Source organism: Chrysemys picta, chromosome 4 (genome assembly GCF_011386835.1).
Source record: "Chrysemys picta bellii isolate R12L10 chromosome 4, ASM1138683v2, whole genome shotgun sequence".
Classification (NCBI taxonomy): domain Eukaryota; kingdom Metazoa; phylum Chordata; order Testudines; family Emydidae; genus Chrysemys; species Chrysemys picta.
In genome coordinates, this window is record NC_088794.1 from 54,941,179 (window position 1) to 54,951,204 (window position 10,026).

General features: G+C 50.6%; 1 pseudogene; it reads right to left on the minus strand.

Moving 5' to 3' along the window:
• Positions 1 to 685: 685 nt before the first annotated feature.
• Positions 686 to 9,928, minus strand: LOC135983033 (probable G-protein coupled receptor 142; annotated as a pseudogene).
• Between the last annotated feature and the right edge of the window lie 98 nt (positions 9,929 to 10,026).

Genomic DNA, 10,026 nt, shown 5'->3' on the forward strand with positions numbered 1-10,026 from the left:
ATCTCGCCCCAGGAGCACCTCCCTGCTCCTGCACCAGGGATAGATCCCAGGGGAATCTTGGAGAGAGCCTCCTGGGAAAGGGAACCAGAGAAGCCAGGGATCAGTCAGCAGCCCCAGTCCCTGCCCCATGCCCCAGGTGTGCAACACGGAGCACGGGACACACAGCCTCGGCCACAACCACCATGGGAAGGGGTGTGCGGGCTGGGCCTGTTACCAGGGGTATGTGCTTGGCATTCTTCCCCCGCCTGCAGAGCTCCCCACCGCCTGCTACAGCCCCTCAAAGCACAGACCCCCCCCTGCCTGCTACACCTCCTCACTGCACAGCCCCCCCACCTACTACACCTCATCTCACTGCACAGCCCCTCCCGCCTGCTACACCCCATCTCACTGCACAGCCCCCTCTGCCACTGCACAGCCTCTCCTGCCTGCTACACTCCCTCACTGCACAGCCCCCCTCTGCCCACTGCACACCCCATCCCGCTGAATTGCCCCTTGCCACTGCACACCCCACCCCTGCACAGCGGATCTCCCAGCTATTGGCTAGGCAGCAACAGCAGATTCCTGGGTGGAGCTTTTGTCTGCACATCATTCCCAGGAACCCCAACCCCGCCCTTCCCCCCTTCTCTGTCCCCCCCACAGAACTCTGCTTGCCTCACCTCCCCCCTCTGCCCTTCCACCCCTCCCTTCATTCGCTCCCTTTCTCTCCCCTTCCTTGTCCCCGCTCCCCTCCCCGCCAGCCCCTAGCACTGTCTGGGTCTCACCAGCCTGCACTGGGCGTGGGAGCTGGCTGAGGGCTTTCATCCTCCCAGGAAATTGAGCTGCTGGCAGAGCAGCAAAGCAAACAGCTTTTCTCTCTCCCAGCTGCCAACATGTCTCTGCAGGGTTAGCCCTAACGGGAGCTGTGCCGCGGGGGAGCCGGGCACCCTGCCGCGCTGCTGGGGAGAACTTGGCTCCTCAGGCCTCAGCCCGTCCTCTGGATGCCCCTCTGCTGGTCTAGGCCCTTCAGCAGCAGAACGCCACAGAAGGAGGTGCAGAGAAAGAGCCAGGTGATGGAGGAGCTGAGTGAGGAGGAGAATTGTTAGGCGCTAACTACACTGTGTAGGCTTGGCCGAAGGGCTGGGGGGAGGATGGCGACAAGCGGGTGACTGGCCCGGAGCAGAGGGCGGATGGAGGGCAGCCCGAGGGGAAGAGCCAGGAGGCCTGGGGTGGAGCTCAGGAGAGGCGAACTGCTGCTGAATTCCAGGGCAGTTGCTGAATCTGGAATGTAGGGGAGCCCCAGCGGCGGGTACATTGAGTCATGGGGGCTGGGGCCAGCCCACAGGGCCCACTGGGATGGGCTAGGAACAAGGTTGGACAGTAGGGCATGGGCAGGGCCAGCCCTATCCCAGCCTGCTGAGGGATGGGGCCCAGCTCGGCAGCCTGTTGTCTACAGCACTCGGCCTTCCTGCCTGCTGCCCTGGCTCAGCATCACAGGGCAGGGCTGGAGCCTTGGACTGGGCAGGGAGCTGAATCTCACAGGTGGCCTCCCAGCACCGGCCTGGGCGGTGGTGTGACGTTGTGCAGTCTGTATGGTTTTATAAACATTGAATAAGTGAATATAATGTAACTGAGATATGCTTCGTGCAAAAGGTCTCTTGTAAGGTATCATTACAAAGCTTATTGTCTACCGAGTGTGATCATCCGATTTGTATAAATGTACCACTCTTGTATCTGAAACTAGAAATATGAAATATAGCTCTGAGGGCCTACTGTAATTATGCAAAGTGTGGGCCATTAATGGTGATTTGGCATCTTGATGACTCCCATTAACTAGGACCATTGTCTGCAAATGGCTGTGTTTTACCTGTAAGTCTTCCTGTATACCTGTGTGCTGGTAAGTGGGTAATGAAGTCTTGCAGTGACATGTGATCATGTCACTTGAACTGGAATCCATCTTTAACCTGGTGTCTTTCCCTTGAGAAGGAGGGGGTGGGAACTCAGAGAGGGAAAAAAAGGATTCCCGCCTTATGCAAAAGTTGTATAAGGGGGTGGAAGAGAGGAGACAGCCATCATGAAGAATCCCCTAGCTATCACCTGAGCTACAACAAGAGCTGTACCAGGGGAAAGAATTGTGCCCAGGCCTGGAAAGTGTCCAGTCTGAGGATAAAACTTACTGAAGCATCTCTGAGGGTGAGATTATCTGTATTTAGTTTGATTAGACATATATTTGTGCATTTTATGTTACTTTGCTTGGTGACTTACTTTGTTCTATCTGTTTCTACTTGGAACCACTTAAATCCTACTTTCTGTATTTAATAAAATCACTTTTTACTTATTAATTAACTCAGAGTATGTATTAATACCTGGGGGAGCAAACAACTGTGCATATCTCTCTATCAGTGTTATAGAGGGCGAACAATTTATAAGTTTACCCTGCATTCGCTTTATACAGGGTAAAATGGATTTATTTGGGTTTAGACCCCATTGGGGGTTGGGCATCTGAGTGCTAAAGACCAGCACACTTCTGTGAGCTGTTTTCAGGTAAACCTGCAGCTTTGGGGCAAGTAATTCAGACCCTGGGTCTGTGTTGGAGCAGACGGGAGTGTTTGGCTCAGCAAGACAGGGTGCTGGGGCCCCAAGCTGGCAGGGAAAACAGGAGCAGAGGTAGTCTTGGCACATCAGTTGGCAGCTCCCAGGAGTGTTTCTGTGATCCAACCCGTCACAGTTGGCACCAGATAAAGTTGCACGTCCTGTTCCTGCTGCTGCCCGGCCGCTCTGCCCTCGTTCAAAGCTGCTGGGCAAACACCGGCTTTTTCCTACAGTTACGTAAATAAACATGAGCCCGATTCTCCAGTCACTGAACCTAGGTCAACTCCAGCTCACTAGAGCCTCGTGGTCCCGCAAGGAACATTCCTTTATGTAAATGTTACATGAAATCTGATGGGCAGCTGGAGAGAGAAATGGGTGAGAAAAGCCAGGGAGCGGAGCACAAGGGATGCGGCAGCTAGCTGTGGCTAGAGAACTTAGCCTTGTCTCTGAACCTAAAGTTGGGCTCATTATCCGAGCACCATCGTCTCCACACGCTGGAGCCAGGCCAGGTGACCGTTCGCAGGGCAGGGGGCTGCTTCGGTAGGAACAGACATGGAAACGGGTTCTGAACGAAACCAGATCAGATCTTTTACTCCAACCAGTGGCTGAGTCTCTTTGCTGCTTCATCTCACACCCCCCTGGGACTCAGCCAGCCCAAGGAGCCACACACTGCACGCCTGCTGCTGCCGCCGCCCCCCTGGTCATTCTGGCCCAGGCAGACTCGGAAAGGAGCAACCATCTCATGAGCAAACCAAACCTTGCAGGGTGGCCAGGCTGCCGCCGAAGGAGCCCATGGATCGCTCTCGGAGTAAGGCAGCGAGCACCGAGGAAGGGGGCTCTAGGGATGACTCCAAACAAAGACATGAGAACTGTCGCTTCTGTGGGAAAATCTGCAGCGTCAGCATCTAATTCAGTATTTACGTACATGCTACCAAAATCACCCTCCGGTACAGCGCTTAACGCCCCAGAACACAGCCCAGCAACCACCGCTAGACTCAGCTGGGAAAGAACTCTGCTTCAGACCTGGCACGATAGGAACGACAGCTGATGGTAGCAGCAGCAGGTAAGCACCCACTACACGCTGGGAATATGTCCACGAGAGGCAATACCCATAGCAATATGGTAAATCTCATAGAATCACAGGACTGGAAGGGACCTCGAGAGGTCATCTAGTCAAGTCGCCTGCACTCATGACAGGACTAAGTATTATCTAGTCCATCCCTGACAGGTGTTTGTCCAACCTACTCTTAAAAATCAGAGATACAGAAGAAGAAATGCTCAGCTGGCTGCAGGGGCGGCTCTGTGTTTTTTGCCGCCCCAAGCACGGCAGTCAGGCGGCCGCCGGTGGCGGTCACGCAGATTCGGCGGCGTTTCTGTGGGTCATCTGCCGGTCCCGCGGCTTCAGCCTACCTGCCGCCGAAACCGCGGGACCGGTAGACCTCCCGCAGGCATGCCGCCGAAGGCCACCTGACTGCCACCCTCACATCGACCAGCAAGCCGCCCCCCGTGGCTTGCTGCCCTAGGCACGCGCTTGCTGCGCTGGTGCCTGGAGCTGCCCCTGGCTGGCTGCGAAGGGAATACAGTAGAACTCAGTTTATCCGACCCTCCATTATCCAACCACTCTCCGTATTAACCGAACAACCAGCTCCAGAAGTGGGCGAGCTCTCCTGTGGCCACTAGATGGCGCTGCAGCCTCACACTTTCCCCATTCTCTGGATTATCCAAATTTATTATCATCCGATCCGGCCCCGGTCCCTATTAGATCGGAGGACACGCTCTCTCTTAAGATGGAGTCCGAGAACCCTCTGCACAACATGAAACCTATATTTTTTACTTCACTTACGCCTGATCTATAGACAGATTTTGAATTTATACAACTATGTCAATTAGGGATGTGATTAAAAAAAAAAACAGTTACACTGATACAAGCCCTAGTTATATTGGGATACAGCTGATGTATCAGTGTAGCTTATTCTCCGTCCCCTGCCTCCGATTTTTCCTCAGCTACCTGAGCATGTCCAGAACTGGGAGAATGTTAGCCGGCTGTCAATGGCTTGCATTGAAAAAATCCAGTGTGCAAACATGAAAACACAGTCTAAGTTTTGCTGGATAGAAAATTTCCAACAAAGTTTTGCTGGAACATACCAATGCATTCAACCCAAAATGTTTTTCAGAAACATCTTAGGTTTGATTAACTTTCCTGGCAGGCTGCTGGAGACCATGATCCAGGGCAGCACTGCCATGCCAGGGCTTCCAGGATCCCTGCTGCAGACCTGGGAGCCTGAAAGCTCTGGGCTCTGGCAGCCGCTGCCTGAAACTGACAAGAATCAAGTCAGTTTCACTCAGCCGCTGCTGGGGTCCCAAGGAGCAGATTGTGTGTCCCGGTTTCTTTCAGAATTTCTGAGTTGTGGGAAATTTCAAAAAATTTGGTTTTGCTCCCATTCAGAAGGAAACAAATTCTAAAATACGGAAATTTCCCACAAACTAGAAAACCTGAATTTTGGCCAGCTCTAATCCTAAGCCCCTATAACATTGACACATCACAGCCAGTTTTCCTCCGAGCGCTGAAAGAGTCACTCGGAGGGGCTGGGATACCCATGTGCTATTTCACATCTGAACTACCAACCCTCCATGCCAATCGATGACAAAGCTGGAATGTATGGCCTGGTATCGATCTGCTGAAGATGTTAATTTGAACTACATTATTTTACATACGTAATGCTAGGTCCATTTCTCTTATCCTCACTCCTGGCTGGGGTAAGGCAAGTCCTCTCATTAATACAGCAGGACAGCTCCGTGTATGCGCACACGTGCATTATACCTGGAAGATGGCTGATGGGTGCGTTCTCTGTGCTTTCCAGGGAAAGAGAAGAGCCTTGAGGCAATGGACTAGCTCCCTGCGGAAGGCAGTCTGGGTGCAGGCATAGAGATACATGTTCACAGCTGAGTTGGTCAGTTCCAGCATAGTACCAAAGTCCACCGCAATGTTAATGACCTTGGAGTAATCTTGTCTCTCTATGTCGTAATGGCAGGTCCTGAGAATAATCTGCGTGACGAACCTGGTGGCGCCCAGATAAGCGAACATCATCGAGACAGTCACAAGGAGGAGGATGGATTTCTTCTTCTGGTACCTGAATTGGGTCCCAGAGTTCATTCGGTGGAGCCCTCCGGCCATCACACAGTGCACTTTGTTGCTGAGGACTATCTGCCTGAGGGTCAGGCTGTTCAAGGTGAAGATGATGATATAAGGGACAATGTTGACCAGTGAGGTCTGAAACCAAACAAGCCCCTCAACGTAGGAGTTGGGAAGGTCAGGATTAAACTTGCAGATCGCCCGCCCCGTCCCATTCACCCTTTCTGATCTGTTGGACCAATAATACGGGATAGCCACTAGGTAGCCGCAGATGTGAACTAAGGCGATCGTGTAGAGCGTGCGTCTCGGGGAGCACAGCTTTGCCTTCAGCTTGAAGATGTTGATGGCTATGAAGCGCTCGACGGTGAAGGAGACCACCAGCCAGACGGAGGCATTGACCGCACCATAATTGAAGACATCCCGGAGGGTGCACCAGGGGTCCCGGTACCAGAACGGCTCCGGGCTGTAGCATTTCAGGATCATCTCAACGAGAACTATGAGAACGAGAACCACAGTGTCGGCCAGGGACATCGCCATCAGGTGGTAGCGGCTGGAGGCGGAGATCAAGCAGTCCCTTCGCCAGAAGATCACGAAGGTCATGATGTTTGCTGAAAGAGACATTTCCGCAGCTGTTTGAGTTGGAAGCAACCACGTCTTCCCCCCCCACTCTGCTGTGGCTGAGCCGTAGGGCCAACAGGAGAACAGCACAGCACATCCCTATGCTGTGACCCAAGACCCCCTAAACGCCAATTGGCAAGAGGGTTACAGGAATGTCCTGATTCCGGTGCATACATCCTGGTTCACCACAGTGTCATGGAAGGGCTTAAATGAAAGCCAGGGTTGCCCTAGTCATTAATATCACTGTGAAATGTGTGTATAGATGCTACACACAGGGTTATGTACGTCGGCTGCAAATATTTTCATGGAGTCTTTATTAAGGCACAAGTCACCAACAGAGGTGAAGAATCAGATTTTCGGTCACACAAGAGATGTTTATTCACCAGTCTCTCTGTTGGGATGGAAATTAAACACTGTAAACTAACACAAAGGATACTCAGGAAGTCAACAAAGAGATGTGACATCACCAGGGATACAGCACACAAGCTAACAAGCTGTGGCTTGTTAGCCAATCTCAGAGCACAGGCAATCAAATTGGGATGTAAGCAGAAGGCAAAGAAGACACCCAGTGACCCTGCATCTAGGAAGTAAATGGACAGCGCATTTACATTAATGAAAACAGGATCTCAGCCAAGCTGGGCTGAAAAACTGCAGAAGCTGTTGGATGATAAATTTCTTTAGACAGGAGGTTAACTTGTTAGTTAAGTTGAGTCTCTAGAAAGCATGTTATGATTTTGTTTGATATGTAATCATTTGTTTCCAAGATCCTCACTCACTGTCACTTGAATGTTGAATCTTTGATCAGAAACTTATTCTTGTTCTCACTAGAAATAGATCTAAACGCTGTGGGATTAAGCAAAGTGCTGGACCAGAGCTGAATCTAATCAGCAAGGAGCTTGGACGCTCTGCAAACCCCAGCTTCTGAGCTGGCAGCGCTGGGAGCCAGCTGGTCCAGGAATCTGGAAGCCCTGGAGCCACAGACCCTGCAAGCCATGGTGGGACAGCAGACCTGGTATTTCTCTGAGTAGCCAGTGGCAGGGGCTGGACATCACAGGGGAATGCTTCAAAGGGGCTTGGGGACTGGGCTGCATCTCTTGTTAACTTGCAAGGCAAAGCCAGGCCTGGTACAGCCCAGAGGAGAATGCTGGAGTGTCTGACAGGCTGGTGGTGTCAGGGAGCTGTCACCCAGCTAAGCACAAGAGCCCCTCACGCTACAGACTGAGGATACCAACATGACTGACAGTCTCTGGGTACTCTGAGAACCATCACATATGTGCTGAATCAAGCTGACAGCTTTTACTCTGCAATACTACCAGCCAGGCGGGGTCCCAAAACCCTTCACGCCTCATTTACACAGGGAAATTGACTGGCATAGCCAAAGCAGAGTAAGCTCTTCTTCACCCCTCTTCTGGAATAGCTGCCCACGTGGGCAGCTAGCTATTGCAGAACACCATGATTTTGGTCAGTTTGCACATGTAGACATGCCCTGAGCCAAACAGGCCCAAGGGAGGGTGCTGCTGTTTGACTGGAGAGAGATTTCTGCATGGCTGTTTTACAGGTGACCTGCAAATTAGAAACCCATGTCTTAGCTTCATCCATAAAGAAGCAAAAGAGGGAAGGAGAGAGGCTGCTCGTTGGTGCATTAGAAATTCAGGTTTTTGTCCACGCTGGAACTCCATAGGCAAATGGAAAACTGACGAGATGATGACATCACAAGAGATAGGAGAAAGCAAGCTGAGTAACAGAGGGGAAGGGATTTTTAGCCAGACAGGGTGTTGTTATGGTTAACACTTATTCAACTCCAATGCCTAACAAACATGTAGGAAAAGACAGTATATGTTAAAGATTCACCACCACCTGCATTTAAATTGTAAGAAAGCACTCAATATACAGCTAAGATCTCACAAAGAAGTCCTCTAACAAAACCGAGGAAGTAACATTCTTGATATTTGAAAGGCCTCGTCTACCCGGGGGAAATTGAAAAGCATAACTATTCTATGAATTAGCTGTTAGTTACTGTGGAATAACTATGCCGGTCAAGTTCTCACACAGATAGACAAGATCTAATATTTTTTAAAAATTCCTTTTCCTTATAAAAATTTAAAAGTTTATCTATAATAAAGAAGCAAAAAGAGACAAACCCAGATTAAAAATCCTTTTCAGGTCACATTTAGCAGGGCAGCCACCTCTCTCTCTACATCACATAATTCAAAAAGAGACAGAGGATGACTCCAAAGAAGCTAGGATTTCAATGGGAGTTTTGCCATTGACTTCAACGGAGCCAAGATTTCACCCCAGACATTTTAAGTTATTATTAAAAATTGAGGATGGTGCAAAAAACGTTTGCAGCAAAAGAAATCAAGAGGTTCATGTTTCATTTGTGCCCCCATCTGTTCTCCTGTTCCCTGAGCACCTTTATCTCCTGTTGCACTTAGAAACCCAGGGTTCAGTGTGGAACATGCTCAGAAGTGATCTTCCATTTTATAGCTAGAGCTAGAAAAAACCACCCCCCAACATTCAAAGTTGTTTCCCCAGGTTTGAAATAGCGCCTTCAGGTGTCCACATTTCAAAAAGGAAGTTGAAACACTGGAAAGGGCTTAGAAAAAAGCTACTGGAATTAACTTAGGTCTGGAAAACCTGCCTTACAGTTAGAGATTTCAGAAGCACAGTCTATTTAGGGTAGCAGAGGGAAGATTAAGAAACCACTTGATCAGGGTCTACAGGTACCTATACATGAAAATGATTTCTGATAGTAGAGAGCTCTTTAACCTAGCAGACAAAGGCATGACAAAAATCCAGTGGCTGGAAGTCGAAGCTAGACAAATAGAGACTGAATATAAGGCACACCTTTTTGACAGTGAGGGTAACTCACCTAGGGACTTGGTGGATTCTCCATCACTAGAAGTCTTTAAGTCAAGACTGGGTGTGTCTCTCTAAAGCCCTGCTCCAGGGCAACCAGAAGCTATGAGATGGATGCAGGATCACAATTCTTCCTTTCAGCCTTAAAATGTATGAAGATGACTATCCAGCCACAACCCTCCTGCCCCGCATACTCACATGGGATCCCAATTATGGCCAGAAGCGGGTAAAACACTTTCTGCAGCGTTATCATCCAATGATCCTGAGTCATTATAGAGGACAGCTCTGGTTTCCCAAGGTCTCAAACAACTGCTAACTAGTTCGCCAGCTCCAGGACAAGGAGCAGGTCGTCTGTCACAGTTTTGTTCTCAGCTTATCTTTCTAATAAGCCCTCTTTAAACAAAATTAGTGTCTTTTAATTTACTGCTGCGGCTAGAAACCCCATGTTAATGATTACCTGGCTGGAGAAAGAAAGGGGAACATGAAGAGGCGGATGGAACTGTTAGATCAGTACAAATTAAACAGGACCCATTACAGAGCCAGGCATATGGGCAGCGAGCACAGCCGCCCCCGACCTGCCACTGGACGCCTGGGCCATGGTGGCCCCACCTGTACTTCGCCTCTTCCCGTCCCTGCTCTGCCCCTTCCCCAAGGCCCCCATTGGGCCCAGCTGCCTGGCTGAGTCCCTTCCCTCCTCCACTCCACCCCCCCTCTCCAGAGGTCCCCTCCGCTCCCACGTCCCACCTTTCCTTCACCCCCTCTCCCCTGCAAGCCCCACCACCACCTGCCACTCACCGCTCACTGTGTCCCTGTGGAGGGGGTGGAGGAGAGGCGGGACATGGAGACCA